This window comes from Mixophyes fleayi, chromosome 2 (genome assembly GCF_038048845.1).
Source record: "Mixophyes fleayi isolate aMixFle1 chromosome 2, aMixFle1.hap1, whole genome shotgun sequence".
Lineage (NCBI taxonomy): Eukaryota > Metazoa > Chordata > Amphibia > Anura > Limnodynastidae > Mixophyes > Mixophyes fleayi.
In genome coordinates this window covers 372058133-372076221 of record NC_134403.1, presented here as the reverse complement: position 1 = coordinate 372076221, position 18089 = coordinate 372058133, and the positions used below count along the sequence as shown (strand labels likewise).

General features: G+C 41.6%; 1 protein-coding gene across 6 annotated transcripts in view; it reads right to left on the bottom strand.

Moving 5' to 3' along the window:
* Positions 1-18089, bottom strand: part of ZBTB20 (zinc finger and BTB domain containing 20) — a 656370-nt gene that overhangs the window by 264130 nt on the left and 374151 nt on the right. For all 6 annotated transcript variants that reach the window (XM_075197396.1, XM_075197393.1, XM_075197397.1 and 3 more), the window contains one exon: positions 1275-1330. The gene's annotated coding sequence lies outside the window, so the exon portion shown is untranslated. The remainder of the gene's footprint in view (positions 1-1274; positions 1331-18089) is intronic.

Here is an 18089-nt window from a genome sequence, read left to right as displayed (position 1 = left end):
GAGAAGTCCGACAGCAACAGCCAAAGAAAAAAAGCTGTGAATGATAGACCATCGGAGCTGCAGATCGGTTTAGATGATATTGTGTATATGGCAGTAACAAGATATTACACCTGACCAAGCAGAAGCCTGCATATTACACCCAGCAGGGTCTAGCCTATATAAATATAATTTATATAAATGATATGACAAGGTACAACAGCATTGTGCCATGTTGTGCTATATTATCTTTTCAATCACAGATAGTGTTACACACTCAGCTCACTATGCACCAAGCAGTTACACAGATATTATACCCAGCATGTTATACAAAGCTGCGACCTAGCAGAGCCCAGCGTATAACACCCAGCAATGATCGGCACAGAAGCAGCATTTACATCACTAAAGTCTACTCCACGTGTATATTATATCCATCACTGACTAACAAATGCCACGCAGCAGTGATCCACAAAACCCACCTAGATACGGGCAGCACATTTCACCCAACAATCGTCAGATAAGCGGGTCTGGAAAAGCCCTATTACCAATTGTGCAGCAGATAACAGGACTGTGCTCTGGACACAGGGACTATTGGTAGGTAAGATGTACATCAGAGGTCCAGGTGATCACAGACTATAGATCAAAGGTACTTTGTGTACTACGCTTTGTGACACACATATTGATTCACTGACCACACAACTTGCGTACTTCATATAGCTTTGTATCCTGTGTATCCAATAAATGTGACATATACATGAGCTTTATAATGTCTGACCAACATATACATTTTCATATAAAACAATAAAAATTTTATTTGGATGAATTCCTGGGGGTAAATGTATCAATATGCGGGTTCTTCAACACCCGCGCGTTCAGCCTCTTCCGCGATTAAATTTCAAGCGGCGCTGCATTGTAAAGGGTTAACTTCCCTTTACAATGCAGCGCCGCTTGAAATTTAATCGCGGAAGAGGCTGAACACGCGGGTGTTGAAGAACCCGCATATTGATACATTTATCCCCAGGGGGTAAATGTATCAAGCTGAGAGTTTTCCGGCGGGTTTGAGAAACCAATCAGATTCTATCATTTATTTAGTACATTCTACAACATGACAGCTAGAATCTGATTGGTTGCTATAGGCAATATCTCCACTTTTCAAACCCGCCAGAAAACTCTCAGCTTGATACATTTACCCCCTGGTCTCTCTGCTTCTTCACCAGCTCTTTACACCAATCATTTGTAATACCATCAGAAACCATATACACAGCCATTATTTCATAGCAGAACATGACACTACTCACCCAATCTGCACCTTATATATCCCACATGTAGTGTCTTCCGCTGTACAGCATTTGAGCTGGAATACAAACACAAATTATAACTGATTATTCATATTCTGACACACACATATTATGTTTATATGCAAATCGTTAGATTCCAAGCTCTCTGAAGCAGGGTGCTCTCTCTCCTTGTGTGTCCTTGCCTTTTGCATGTTTTGTACTAATCTTTAAGTTTCTTATGTACCTTGTCTATTATGTCTCCTATATTATACTTACTTTCTTGGTATTGTTGCATTTATGCTTCCTAAATGTTCTGTATTTTACCTTTCCATGCTCTCTATTTTGCTTTTTGGACATCTAAGTTATATGTACAATGCTCTATTATACTAAGTGTATGGTGCTGTGGAACTTGGAGCCTCTAAAATAAATAAATAATAATAATAATAATAATAATAATATTAATAATAATAATTTCATTACTGTAGTTGAATGGGAGAGGAAGGAAAATGATAAAGGAACACTGAACAGGGGTAAGTGAATGCTGATAATACAACCATTACACTAATATATTTATTGTTGCACTCAATAAGATATTATGTTGATCTGTTAAACATAAACAATAGTATTGTACTTTGCTGATGGTGAGTATTGTCAGATATAAGAGGACTGGAGTCTCACCCCAGCTCAGGATATCTCAGAGACACTACTGTGACTTTCCTGTATCAGAGATGTCTAGTAATGATTTATGCCAAGAATTGAAGCTTAATTAGGGTGGTGCAGAATGCGTTACAAGGAATGCGATTGTGTTACACACTTCAAAGGGGTATAAGGCCTCAGAGCATGTGGGATATGAATGGCATGTTTTATCAGACCTTCAAAATAAAACCAATTAGCAGATTTGGCTGTCAGGAATGGGTTAAATTTAATTTGCTAATAGGGGTTAGGCTATCTATTCTTATAGGATTGTGTTGGCAGGTTCACATGCTACAACCAATATATGACATGCAGAGGTGCACACAGAACGCACTGAAAACTGTGGATAGACGGTAGGAAATGTTCTCACGAAAGCAGGGTACAAGAGATACGCCTTAGAAAGTCACACGGGGCAGAGCTACCTTACATAAGCCAGACAAACCCCTGACCTACCATTGCCTGCTGACACCTTTACCTATCCATCCTGCCACTGCTGCTGACACCTTTACCTATCCATCCCGCCACTGCTGCTGAGACCTTTACCTATCTATCCTGCCACTGCTGCTGAGACCTTTACCTATCCATCCTGCCACTGCTGCTGAGACCTTTACCTATCTGTCCTCCAACTGCTGCTGAGACCTTTACCTATCTGTCCTCCAACTGCTGCTGCCACCTTTACCTATCTGTCCTGCCACTGCTGCTGAGACCTTTACCTATCTGTCCTGCCACTGCTGCTGAGACCTTTACCTATCTATCCTGCCACTGCTGCTGAGACCTTTACCTATCTGTCCTCCAACTGCTGCTGAGACCTTTACCTATCCATCCTGCCACTGCTGCTGAGACCTTTACCTATCCATCCTGCCACTGCTGCTGAGACCTTTATCTATCCATCCTGCCACTGCTGCTGAGACCTTTACCTATCTGTCCTCCAACTGCTGCTGCCACCTTTACCTATCTGTCCTGCCACTGCTGCTGAGACCTTTACCTATCTGTCCTGCCACTGCTGCTGAGACCTTTACCTATCTGTCCTGCCACTGCTGCTGAGACCTTTACCTATCTGTCCTCCAACTGCTGCTGCCACCTTTACCTATCTGTCCTGCCACTGCTGCTGAGACCTTTACCTATCCATCCCGCCACTGCTGCTGAGACCTTTACCTATCCATCCTGCCACTGCTGCTGAGACCTATACCTATCTATCCTGCCACTGCTGCTGACACCTTTACCTATCTGTCCTGCCACTGCTGCTGCCACCTTTACCTATCTGTCCTGCCACTGCTGCTGGGAAAAATCAGTTATAAGACATAAGGACAATGTTTATTACATGTGTGTTTCAAAGTTTTTATCATACTGGTCGAAATGGGCCTAGAGGGTGCAAAAAGCTTCTCATTGAAAATATAAGCTGATGACAGGTTACCAACACCTAAGAGGACATGTAAATAATAACAAGTCCTTTTCCAACAAGAAAAATTCCATGTGGCACCGCTAAACAGGAAGCGGCCCCCATAAATCCCCTAATGGACCTCATTTAATTGGTGAGGAATTCTATAGCAAAATAGCTTACTTGCCGAAACAGAGAAAAAGCCATAATATTATTCCAAATATCTTAAATACTGTTTGTAAATGTGCTCTAGCAGATACAAACAACTTAAATTTAAGTACTGTATAATTTTCCTTATTAGGTATTATTGTGGTGGATAGATTTTGGTAGAAGGTCAGGCATGTAAAACAAAATTATATTGCCACACTCTCAATCAATACACTCCCAAACATCTTCTGAAAGCTACACTCCCAAACATCTTCTGGAAGCTACACTCCCAACAAACATCTTCTGGAAGGCTATACTCCCAAACATATTCTGGAAGGCTACACTCCCAACAAACATCTTCTGGAAGGCTACACTCCCAAACATCTTCTGGAAGGCTACACTCCCAACAAACATCTTCTGGAAGGCTACAGTTCTAAACCTTTTCTGGAAGGCTACACTCCCAAGAAACATCTTCTGGAAGGCTACACTCCCAAACATCTTCTTCAAGGCTACACTCCCAACAAACATCTTCTGGAAGGCTACACTCCCAACAAACATCTTCTGGAAGGCTACACTCCCAACAAACATCTTCTGGAAGGCTACACTCCCAAACATCTTCTGGAAGGCTACACTCCCAACAAACATCTTCTGGAAGGCTACACTCCCAAACATCTTCTGGAAGGCTACACTCCCATACAACTTCTGGAAGGCTACACTCCCAACAAACATCTTCTGGAAGGCTACACTCCCAACAAACATCTTCTGGAAGGCTACAATCCCAAACATCTGGAAGGCTACACTCCCAAACATATTCTGGAAGGCTACACTCCCAACAAACATTTTCTGGAAGGCTACACTCCCAAACATCTTCTGGAAGGCTACACTCCTACCAAACATCTGAAAGGTTACACTCTCAACTATAACTTGAAAGGCTAAAACTAGATACCAAGATTAACTCTTGGAAATACTACACCCCCAACTATCATCTGGAATATTACACTCCCAACCACCATTTGGAAGACTACATTGCCAGCCACCTTCTGTAAGGGCACCCTCCTAACCATTATAAGGGAATGTTACTCTCCCAACCCACATCTGAAAGACTACACTCCCAGCCAAATTCTGGTAGGCAACACTGCCAACCTTCTTCAGGGAGATTACACTCCCAGCCATCTTATGGAAGGCTACTCCCTGAAGCATTACCTTAAAGGCCACAATGGCAACTACCTAGAATTACAAGTTTCTGCAGAACCAAACACCCATTATATTTCTGAAAACATTTATAATATTTTTAGAACTGAAGACAAGTACTCTATCCTTCTTATCTAGCAGTCCTGTATAAGTACTGACCCAGCAGACAACCAGGCAGAGCACGTTATGGAAGGTTATAGAAAATAATTCATGCATTCAGCTTGCTGGCATGATTAAAGAACACTGTATATTAAGTTCTTTCTTTCTGTAAATGTTACAAATTGTACTTTTATAACTGGGCCACCTAGTTTTTTAAGTAACTTTTTTTGTTAATAAATATCATCTATGTATTCTTTTAAAAATCAAGACTAACTCAACAGATGTCTGTTAGTGTGTGCATAAGTCATGAATATGATTTTATATATATATATATAGGTTATATTTTTGGCATAATATTTGAATATTGTGTTATAGTTTGTGTTTGAGAGAAAAGCAGCTTTACAACTTGAATAAATATTATTATAGAAATAAATGTAATGCTGCGTGTCATTTCTGCTTAACAGAAACAGGTTACAATTCTCTGTTTTTATTCCCAGGGAAAGAATAAAATACATATTGAGCATCGTGTTACTCTTGTGAATAATTTCCTTTTGCATAATAAAGGAGAGTCCTCGAATACACTCAGCCGGACGAAGCATGAGGAGAAGATGATTGTATATATTACTGAGTCAGAATATACAGTATGTGTATAATGCATTGTTTAACAACATTTACATTACGCTCGTCTAGGTCAAGTGATGTGAAGTGCTGTCTTTTATGGTAGTGGAGAATCGTATACAGCTGATGAAGACTTGGAGTGTTATGGTTTTGTATTAAACGTAATCCTTGCTGCTTCTCTGACTCCACAAGAAAAACATCTGGTCGTTTTTAGATTCCCCTCGGATTCCTGACTTCAAAGAGAGTTATAAAGAATAACAAATACATGTACTGGCATTAAAGGAACAGCAGGAGTGACTGGTAAAAATTGTCCTTATTTGACTGCTAGTGACAAGCGCCGCGGGCTGCATTGTGAGAAAAGCTGAGAGGTTGAGAAGAACGAGCCCTTATCAATCAGTTTCCAGGTGTCACGGGAAGACATCACGGGGACCTCTACCATAGGGAATTAGGGGTGGACAGTAGTCACTCGACTGCAACTATGGTCATAGATCCACCCATGAGAACTCTATGGAGCTGAACATAAACGATTACCATTTGCATGCTTACATTTACATATATTTTATATCTTAAGATCAGCGCAACCTTAAATCTAGCAAACAGAGGTGTCCGGTACAACTATACGGCAATCATCATCGTCAACAAGTTCTGCACATGTGCAGCGCGACTAACTTTATGGAACAACAAAATTACATTATGTTCAACTCTTTATTACCCTATATCTCTCTATATATATATATCTCCCATAGAGTATAAGCTTGCAAGCTGGGCCCTCTTACCTTTCTGTCTGTCCGTATTACCCAGTATTGTTTTATTACTGTGTTTGTTCCCAATTGTAAAGCGCTACAGAATTTGCTGCCACTGTCTAAATAAATGTTGATGATGACGATATATAAATCATGGACAAAATACTCCTTAAAACCCTACTGCTGGTAACAACTGATATAAGCTAATCATTTAAAGTGTAATATGCAAAGCACAGATGGAGTAGAGTTTAGTGTGGGCACGGAATGATATGTTCAACTAACTAGTGCACTTAATTAGAATATCTCAATCTCAGACATGATAAGCCAGCACAGGTTTTCCACTTAAATTATCAATAATCTAAGATGAAGATGTTTTTATTTACATTCCTCCTCTCCATTGGTACATTGGTACATTGGTACTTTCCCCCTGACCCTAGACTCCTAGTCAGAAGCTCTGCTGGAGAAAAACTGTTCCACTAACAACCTGTGGCTACTATTATGTGACTGCTGGCCTTCTGGTCCATAGACCGTGGGAGGCAGGATGCCAGCCGTGCCAGACAAACATGGTGCAGGCCTCTAAGTGGAAGAGTAGGTCAGGGGAAAGAAAAAGGAGGAGGGGGGGGGGGGCGCTAAATAACAAATATTGTACATTTCCTGCACCATGTACAATAACTCTGAATATATTAGAATATGCTTTAGACTATATCATAATGTCCACCAACCTTAATTATAAATATAGTATCATTTACTGCAGGTGAATAAAACAAAGTAGCATGTTGAGCATATAGGGCTTGATTCATCTTCATATGAAATGTGAACGCACCGTACGCCCGTATTCAAATACAAGCGGATCTCAAGAAACGTTCCCATGTGAATATGGGTATAAGTACGATCTGCCTATAAGCTACTTGCCGTATACAGACAGACACAACACAGTGCAGGATACACACAGTGCATGCGTATAATATAATGTCCCATCAGAACACACGCACAGTTGGAAGTGTTTTTTGCGTTTGGACATGAATTGAATGCAACTGCGTTCACTGGCGTAAAATCCAATTCTTGGCATGTACAGGGCAATTTCATGCAAGACACGACGTGCAACGGGACTTACTTCCGAAAATGAATCAGGCCCATATTGTGGGATAAATTCTCCATGTTTTATAACCCATACAATGCCACAGTTACGAGCATTGAGACATACAATGACTGTACACACCCACTAACAGGACTTGGCTGTTACATCTGAATGCGCTGGGTTCTTCTCGTCTATGCCCAGCCTTGTTACATTTCTGAAATGACATAGTTAAAGATCTGCACCTGCATGTATGAACAAAGGAGGGGAGACAGCCTTGAAACACAACCTAAAGAGCCTGGGACAGCCTTGTTCCAAGCCAAGCGATGCTTTTAAGGCCATTTGTAGAAAGCACAGCTGCCCTATTTGAAACTTGTTGCCAAAAATGTGTTCTGACAAATGTGACGTTATTGCATAAAAGCAACACAATCTTATTCACAAGTCAAAACAAGAGGGGGATTGAAAAAGGCTCTGCTGATATACGAAAGGTATTAAAGCGACATGTGTGCTCTTCTAATGTCAGCTTGGGAGCTATGCCACGCAAATTGTGCCAGGTTAAAATGTGTGCCCATGGGTTGGTTTGGGTGCACTCGTTCCTCGGGGGGATCTGATGCTCTGTCTTATGGCTGTGCATAAAGTGAATGCTGGAAGCCAGAACAAATTCTGTACTACTGGACCCATTTTGTGGATTTCTGAACCTTTCTATTTTAATGATTTGTGATCTACATGAAGACAATGGGCTCCATTTACAAAGTAATAAGCGTCTGACTTGTAGAAGTGTAACTAGATCACCACCAATGTAGATAAAGAGAGATTTATTATACTGCTAATTATGTAAAAATAATTGTCTGCAATATCATTGATCACACAAGTGTTAAAAGTTAATTGCCCCCGAAACTATAAATTCAGTAACAAAGGTCATTTAGGAACCTAATAACATCCGGGATTGCTGTAGACTTCTAATTACATATAACTGTCCGCATCAGTTTGTCCACATCGCGCCTTAATCCTGTGTTTTGGGACTGCTCCGGTATAAACTCCCTGCACAGCTTCGTGCAGATGACAGCGGCGGTTGTAAATCCGCACTGTAAAGCCCATCCTACCGCGTTACGCCTATCACCATCATTACGTCATGCATTGATCCTGGGGCTGTGGGAACATCGGATGTCGTTCTTAGGTTTGGTACACACTACAGGTTTTTTAGCCGATTATCGGGACAATCACCCGCAAACCGACTATATGGCAGTAATGTGTACACTTACACGATGACCAATCGTTGTTCCAAAGCACCGAGTGTCAGTTCATTTGGTTGGCCAGTAAAACTAATAATCTCGCTCCAACCGCCTTCTGATCCTGCAGTGTGTATGTACCCACGATCACAACCTCCAAAGCGTTTACAGAGTCACGATCTATTCAGCCAATGTCGGTAATGAACACGTTCCAGTGAATAAATGTAGAGAGAGCTGTAGATTGAATAATTCATCCATACATTCTGAGACTGAATATTTAGTTTCAGAGTCACTGAAGCTAACACAATTTGCAATGACATGTGGATAGCTATAACAAGGCGGTTAATCTGTGTGACAGCAATGAATGAATGACTATTGTGCTGTCATTCTCTAAACCACTATTGGATCAGATGAAGAGCACAGATCTGGAGGTAAATCGTTTCTAGGGTATATGCATGTATCGGAAGACCCATTAGATCTTCAGTCATTTGTAAAATCGTTAATGATAACAAATTGGCCAAAAGTCTTAGTAGTGTGTACCCAGCCTTACGTGTGTCACTATTATGTGTTCCAACATTTGTATTACATTGGTTGAGGTGAGGCTAGAAATCATACTTACCTACTCTCCTGGAAAATCCGGGTAGACTCTCCAATTACAGGCAGGTTTCCCAGGAGAGCGGACAATTCTCATGCATCCTGCCCACCCCCATGGTGGAAAGATGCTAAATGTTTTACCACCAGCCACTTTCATACATAAAATCCATGCGCATAGCAGAACATTGTGTGTATTTGCCCAAAAAAGGCGCATTGATACTACAGAGGGTGTATTTTTGCACTTTGTAAGAGACCGTTAATGTGTGATATAACATTTCCTCCTCTACCCATGCCATGCCCATCGTGATAACGTGATGGGGCTGCACAATCTGGGCATGTCCTTGTACCGATTCAGGATTTTTAATTGCTGTAAGTATGCAATCCCTGGAAAATTCATTTGAACTAGGAGAATACAAGCCCATCATAAAGATATATTCTGCTTTATTCATATGTCTCTACTAAACCATTCCTGAGTAATATAAGACAAGAAACATCCAGTTTCCTTTGAAAAACATCAACATTCTGCGAAGGAATGGGACAGATTGAATGCTGGACAGGATTGGTTATAAGAAACGTTTCTGTTATTGGATTATATAACGGTGATCTCTGTCTGTATATTATACATAGCAGCCATTGTGTGAAATAACTCGCAGTATTTCCCATTGGTCTGGGCCTACAAAAGCACTGATAGTAAAACTACACTGTGCAGGCCTGAGGATTAACACTACAATGAGTCTCTCCCACCTCCTCACAGCCCGCAGATCCTTTCCCCAGTGACTTGTACTGGTGTAAGAAAGCTTTAAATAGATCACAAGTTTTCTGAGGTCAACGCACTCAGGCGGAGAGGCAGGAATGTGGCTCTGGATAGTTTCTGTCTTGTATGCAAATATTGTATAAGTTGAGCTACTATGTATAGAAGGGAAATAGGAAACATGTGTAACTACTGCAGTGATGAATGAAGGAGTAAATGGTAGGAACAGCAGAGTGCAGCGTATGACACGGAACATGGGGTAATCTCAGGCCGGGAAACACTTACATAACCTCAGTTACTACAGAATCTGAGCACTGTTTTCACTGAGTACGTCACCTTCATTCTTTCTTGACGACTGATAGGCACATTTATCAAAGCGCTAAAGAAGTATTGGCACAACAAACGGTTGTTTGCGCTAGCTTTAGTGCCGGTGATCGCGCTGCGCTTCTGGTAAGCCGGTGGTAACTGAGACTTTGCATGAGGAAGCCTATTTAATAAGGATTGCAGGGGTACATCTTCCGCCACAGTACTTGTTCTGTTACTGCCATGAATAGAGCACTTTTTCAAAGTGTAAGCTTTTTTTTCATGCTTTTAAACAATGTTTTGAATTACAAAAAAACAAAACAAGGAGCTGACAGCCAAGTAATGTTAGCCGGGTCACATATGTGCATATCCTCAGAGACTGGCCTTACCGCTCCGACCAGCTGCAGAGCTACTCCAGCGTTAATTGTTTGATAAATCACAATGAGCGGCGATTATAAAATTTGTATCGTCGTATTTGGATAAATAAGCCCCTTCATCTTGTCTCTCTCTTCTGAATTCATTTCATTAGCCTCTGCCTCCATCTCATACTGTCCTCCGTAAACACTGACATTGCTCATACAACAGATGTACACAAGTTGCCAGGATTAGGGAGGACCTGTAACCCCATATAAAACTATATTACTGTGTATGTATAAATTAGTGGTATGTTTGTTAAAGTGTTTCAGCCACCTGTCCAGGCCTCTTCTCCTGAGCTGCACTATACACTGTCATACTGGACATTGCAGACCTCCCCGCTGTCCCTCCGTTAGATCTGATGGTACAATCTGTAAGCGGAATAATTTGCATTGGCTGTCAGAAATCACCCTGTATATTATTATTATTAATTATTATTATTATTATTATTATTATTATGATTATTATGATTATGTGATTTAGCAAGCTGTGGCAATTGTAGCTGTGTTTTATGATAATTTGAGAGTCTGCTTATGATAAATTATCCTTCTGGCCATTACCCAAGTTGGGAGCTAAGTGTGGGGAAATTGCAGGAGACAACTGGAGTGTGGATTAGGGGTAAGCAGCCAATAGCATGAGCACCCGCAGTTCGGGAAACATAACCTGGAAATGTGGCACAGATCACCGTGTGGGGTCAGGTATTAAGGAACTGATTTACAGTGTCAGTGCACAAGTGAACACACTACAAGAGGAATTTATACATGCAGAAACCATACATAGCACAGTCAGAAGTAGAAGGGTTAAGATATTATATAAACTTTGATCACAGGCGCTGCCTGGCCCAGGCTCTCTGGCCATTCTGTGTTAAACAGCAGGGGGGCATCGTCTGCCGGCCTATCAGCCTCCAGGGACAGCCATGCACAGGCTTCTGTCATATCTATTAGACAACCCTTTGATTGGTGGATGGCGCTCACCATTTATAAATCAGCGTGGTGAGAGGGCTCCACACACTGGTGGTGAATGTCTGGACTATCCACCAATCTTCTCCAGAGACAGCATAGGGCCGCAGGAGGTCCACAGGAAGGTTCTACAGACACCTGGGGTCTGAATTTTCTCACTAACTGGCATTGGGGGAGGGGGATACATTATAAGTCTACCCGAGTTTAGGGGTCTGCATTTACTGATCAACAGACTTTGGTTTTGTGGGACTGCATTATAAAGCAAGTATAAAACCAGAGATTTGGTGGGCCAGCATTTTATAGAAGCTTCTGGAATAGGGTTGGCATTGAATAATGGTCACAAGAATACTATCTTATATATATAATACAAGTTAACCCGTGCATGATACTCATGCATTCTAGTCAAATCAAGCTACTTAAGATGTTAATAAGGTTCTTGTCATGCATTTGGGCCTAGCCCAGGCCTCAACCACCAACCACTCCCCACTGTCACCCCCGGCAACAACCAACCACTCCCAACTGTCACTTCTCCTTCAAGAAATATATATATATATTTTTTAAATCTTTATAAACACTTTTAACAATTAACAAATTAAATTAACAAATTAAAAACATCTTAGTATACCAAATTTCAGCCCTTTCTGAATTTTTCTGATTTTTTTTTTCCCACACACACTAAGAATTTAGTAGGTCAGTGTATAACTCCGCCCAGCAGGTGGCGCTGCAGCTTGGTTTTATTTTTTCCACACACACACACACACACACACACACAGACAGACAGACTAACACACGCCACTAGACATTTATATATTAGATAATACTATATTATACATGTGTCTCTAGAGTGTTCTCTCTCTCTCTCTCTATATATATATTATATATATATATATATATATATACATACACACAAGTCCCTCTGTATTGTATAAAGATCTCTAGAGTGCTCTTTGTAGAGCATAGAGCTCCCTAGAGTGTTTTGTATAGCATAGAGCTCCCTAGAGTGCTCTTTGTAGAGCATAGAGCTCCCTAGAGTGCTTTGTATAGCATAGAGCTCCCTAGAGTGCTCTTTGTATAGCATAGATATCCCTAGAGTGCTTTGTATAGGATAGAGATCCCTAGAGTGCTCTTTATATAGCATAGATATCCCTAGAGTGCTCTTTGTATAGCATAGATATCCCTAGAGTGCTCTTTGTAGAGCATAGGGATCCCTAGAGTGCTCTCTGTATTGTATAAATATCGCTAGAGTGCTCTATGTATAGCATAGAGATTCCTATTGTGCTCTTTGTAGAGACATCCTCTTTTGTATAATTTATTAAGATGACCTATATCTTGTATAAAGGTCCATAGAATGCTCTCTTTATTATATAGAGGTCACTAGAATGTTCTGTCCATTGTTTATTAAGTTTGCTCTATATATTGTATAAAGTCACTAGAATGCTCAGTCTATTGTATACTGTTTATTACGATGTTATTTGTATTTCATGCAGTTCACTAGAATGATCTTTGTTTTGTATAGAGGTTATATTGTATAGCGCCCATTAGAATGCTCTCTCTTTTTTATATAATTTATTAAGATGCTCTCTGTACTGTATAGAGGTCACTAGGATGCTCTCTGTCTTGTATATTGTTTATTAAGATGCTCTGTGTACTGTATGGAGGTCACTAGGATGCTCTCTGTCTTGTATATTGTTTATTAAGATGCTCTGTGTATTTTAGATCAGTCACTAGAATAGTCCCTGCATTCAATACCAGTCAGTTGGGGCAGGTAGGTGTTTGATTATAGCTCTATCATATAACAGTTCTCATATATTTTTCATTTATATATTTTATTGGCTATATAAAACTACACCCACGAAACAAACCACATTAAACAAACCACGCCCACATGTTTTTTGCCAGCATTTCCTTGCAATTTCTCTTTATTAAAACAGCAATTCCACATAAAAAATGCATTTTTACTTTAAACAGCAAGTTAATTACCTTTTAAGCATGCCTGTGATTTTTCATGTTTCTTAGCTGTCCTACAAATCATTATCTCCAGTTTAAAAAATCTCTGTTTGGCAAACAAAAATGTCTGCCAGACAGACACCGCTACACAAGGCATTATTGTTTTTTTCAAATAATCCATTTTCTGCTATTTTTCCTATGGGATTTAAAACGGCAATTTTATTATAGGCAAAACTCGCTGGGCTTTGTCTTTAAGCAGCAATTTAAAAAAAAAACAATCCTTATTAAATAATGCCCACAGACTTACTGGTCTCAGCATGTCTTGTGATGGCAGAGGGGTGAGAAGGAGGATCTCACAGTGTAGAAAGAGCTCAGAGGGGAGTTCCAAGGCCACCCTACTCAATACATCATGTGTCATGTGACTGTGGATGCCATGGTAGTCCAGAATAGTAAATCTTTAATCGCATAAATACCAACAATCTTGTTACAGCACGTCAGAGAGATTTATGTTAAAACAAATTAGATTTTTTTCATGGGATTACTCCTTTATATTTTGATTTTTAAACAAAATTACTCTAAAGAGACTAAATAAATACATAGTTTGAATTAAAATTTATAAGATTGTGACTTTAATAGATAATTGCATGTTAAGATGCACACATTTTTGGTTCAATGTAATAACTATGGGTTGTAGAATCCCTGAAGAAGAATATTTTAATTATTATTTGATACATCGTGGTAGGTGGTTGTGACAGGGTGTCCCTCCTCTGCCACCCTGTCATGTTGCTGGGGATCGGTTGAGCCTGCATTGTCTTTATCCCATATGCACCCCATTTAAACGGTATATGGGGCGCTCTACTGTCATTACCAGGCTCCTTCAACGGCACCTGGAACCGCTTCCTTGCTCCTATGGCAACCCGCTGACTGCTGCATGGCCGGGTATTACTCTCTGGGCGCCAGAGTGCACACTTAAAATACATTTATTTTCTAAAATATATTTAAAATAAATTTTAATTAATAATTTGCACAAGCAGTGCCTAGTGCCGGCAAATTAAGGTATAATCATCTTGTTGATAGAAAAACTGGTGTAGTGGGAATTTGTAGAACAACGTAAGCCTGAAAATGCTCAAGGTATTGATTTGTACACAGAGAAATTATATATTTATATGTCATATGTATTGTTATATATAGATACAAATAGTCATGTTTAGGAAACAACATTTCAGATTATTGTTCATAAAGATGTTTACCATCAGAGAGTATAACACAGTGACATACACCCTAAAATTTCAAATAGACAAATAGAAACACTTACAATTTGCTATACAATACACATACTTTGATTTTACTACACACATACACACACACCATACGGCACTGAGGGGTGTAGGACGGACACTGGATGGGGGGCTATTAGGAAAGAACGATGGACAGAGTTTGCGGATCAAGAAGCAGGGTCAACATAAAGCCGGGTACACACTATTGTGTGTTATTTCAGATACGATTTCTGTAACGGTTTCACCAACAACTGAAAGTCCTGATTCATGTGTACACACCTACACGATTTACCTTCAGATCTGTGATCTTTATCTCTCATAACCATCTGCTGAAAAAATGGCGACTTTGTACACTCTACATATATCTGCTTACACTGCTGATTGTGAGTGCGCACACACTGCCACATTTGCCCAACATCGCTGATCGTGATGTTCACAAAACAAAATCAACAGATACAATGTGTTTTGGTACAACAATAATACATGATGGTGGGAGCGTACACAGTAATGCATTATCTGACCAAACGGTCATTTATGGTGTGATCTGCACGATGATTGCACAGACGTGTACCCAGCTTTACTCTTCATTTTTATCACCTTTTCTCTGCTGTAGAGTACAGTGACATCTCCAGACACACAGGGAATAACGAGGCCCAGGAAGCAGAGTACAGGGGATTACATGTGACTGATGTACCAGGAAAGCTGTGTTCTTATATCTCCGGCTGATGATGTGAGAGTAACATATTGTTCGGAAACAGATGCGCGTTTCTTGAGAGCCATCCCAGTTGGACCATACACTAGCACTCGACCACACAGAAAAGATCATTTACATCTTGATGATGCAGCTTAAGATAATCATAATGGCAATTTGTGGGCATCAGGGTGTATTTCGCCTGGAAATGATAATAAGAATTCATATTTACAAAGCACTTTACAGGTCCCCAGCATTTCTCAATCACACTGGGAGGAATTCAGACGGCCGGCTGCCACTTGGGTGGAATATGAGGTTGGTATAACCTGTCTCTTAAGTGGGAGAAGGTAGGGGTGGAATATAAATATTGCAGCTGTAATGGCCAATTACACAGAGATAAATAAAGGCACGCAAGGAGAAATCATCTCCAACGTGTTCAGACAACTTATTCTCTAACAAAGTGAACTTTCTGCATGATATTCTGCAGCACAGAGCCCATAAGACATCACATTGCTTCACACCTAATAATGATCCGTCTTTATATCTTCCACACAAGTATAATGAGCCTGATCCACAGGCATAACTCAGTATCTCTGCTGCACGTCTGTCTGTGGTCTCGCCCCTTCTAACATAACAAAAATAGTTTTGTTTTTTTTAATTAAACATTTTTCATTTTTACTAATTAACCAAGTTAATGTTTCAGGTTCCAGATCTAACAGAAGTTGTACATGCTGTTTTACAATCCTGTATTATATATATATATATATATCTATAATATAAAAACCTAGTGACGTGTTAGTCTGTGTGTGTGTGGGGAAAAAAAAAACAAGCTGCAGCGCCACCTGCTGGGCGGAGTTATACACTGACCTACTAAATTCTTAGTGTGTGTGGGGAAAAAAACTCAGAAAGGGCTGAAATTTGGTATACAAAGATGTTTTTAATTTGTTAATTTATTTTGTTAATTGTTAAAAGTGTTTATAAAGATTTTAAAAAAATATATATATATTTCTTGCAGGAGAAGTGACAGTTGGGAGTGGTTGGTGGTTGCCGGGGGTGACAGTTGGGAGTGGTTGGTGGTTGCTGGGGGTGACAGTTGGGAGTGGTTGGTGGTTGCCGGGGGTGACAGTTGGGAGTGGTTGGTGGTTGCCAGGGGTGACAAAGCGAGAGGAGTGTGATACTCAGGACCGCTGAGAGAGATCCCTGTGTCTGGATAGACATCTGGATAGATGTGGCGATAAAGATGAAGGATGAGGTGATGGAGAAGAATGATGAGGTGGTGACATGTGGACAAAACCACGTTAAAAAAGGGTGCTTGCGTCGGGAAGTAACGCTCTTCCCCTGAGGAGGCCTGGGCTAGGCCCAAATGCATGACAAGAACCTTTTTAACACCTTAAGTAGCTTGATTTGACTAGAATGCATGAGTATCATGCACGGGTTAACTTGTATATATATATATGGGAAAGATACATATATATAATTTCTTCTGAACACAGGAACTAACGTAACAATAATCACAGGGTAGCAGAGCTTATTGTCATCTCTGCACCTTGTCTCTTTTATATTCGTACACCATCAGTGGATTATTCCATATCATCTTATTAAAGAGAATCTGATTTATGTCATTTGTGGCAGAATAATTCTTGAATTACACTATTTTTGCTGAACAATACTGTGCAATAATCTCAGCAGTCACTCTATGGGGAGACCCGTAGTGACAATAGAGTTTAGAGGATGATTTCACCCGAAACTGATTATCAGAATATCCATAGGCAAACCGAGGAGGGAGGGGGTCCAGTGCCTGGAACCCCCCCAGCCTGGGGCACTGTATGCTTGAAGTGGCTGGACCCTGCCCCAGGACCAGCCACTTTGCAGCTTATGTGCAAATCGGTTCTGTCTGCACTGTTCACAGTCATCTCTACCCTGCTGTGTGTCTGTCCCTCTCTACCGACTGTGTGTCCTCGCCCCTCTCTAGCCACCGTGTGTCCCCGCCCCTCTCTACCCACTGTGTGTCCCCGCCCCTCTCTCACCTGCTGTGTCCCCGCCCCTCTCTCCGCTGCTGTGTGCCTGTCCCTCTCTACCCACTGTGTGTCCCCGCCCCTCTCTACCCACTGTGTGTCCCCGCCCCTCTCTCACCTGCTGTGTGTCCCCGTCCCTCTCTGCCCTGCTGTGTGCCTGTCCCTCTCTACCCACTGTGTGTCCCCGCCCCTCTCTCACCTGCTGTGTGTCCCCGCCCCTCTCTCACCTGCTGTGTGTCCCCGCCCCCTCTCTCCCCTCTGTGTGTCTGTCCCTCTCTACCCACTGTGTGTCCCCGCCCCTCTCTACCCACTGTGTGTCCCCGCCCCTCTCTCACCTGCTGTGTGTCCCCGCCCCTCTCTCCTCCGCTGTGTCCCCACCCCTCTCTTCCCTGCTGTGTGTCCCCGCCCCTCTCTCCTCTGCTGTGTGTCCCCGCCCCTATCTTCCCTGCTTTGTGTCCCCGTCCCTCTCTCCTCCGCTGTATGTCCCCGTCCCTCTCTCCTCCGCTGTGTGTCCCCGCCCCTCTCTTCCCTGCTGTGTGTCCCCGCCCCTCTCTCCTCTGCTGTGTGTCCCCGCCCCTATCTTCCCTGCTTTGTGTCCCCGTCCCTCTCTCCTCCGCTGTATGTCCCCGTCCCTCTCTCCTCCGCTGTGTGTCCCCGCCCCTCTCTCCTCCGCTGTGTGTCCCCGCCCCTCTCTCCCCTGCTGCTATCCCCG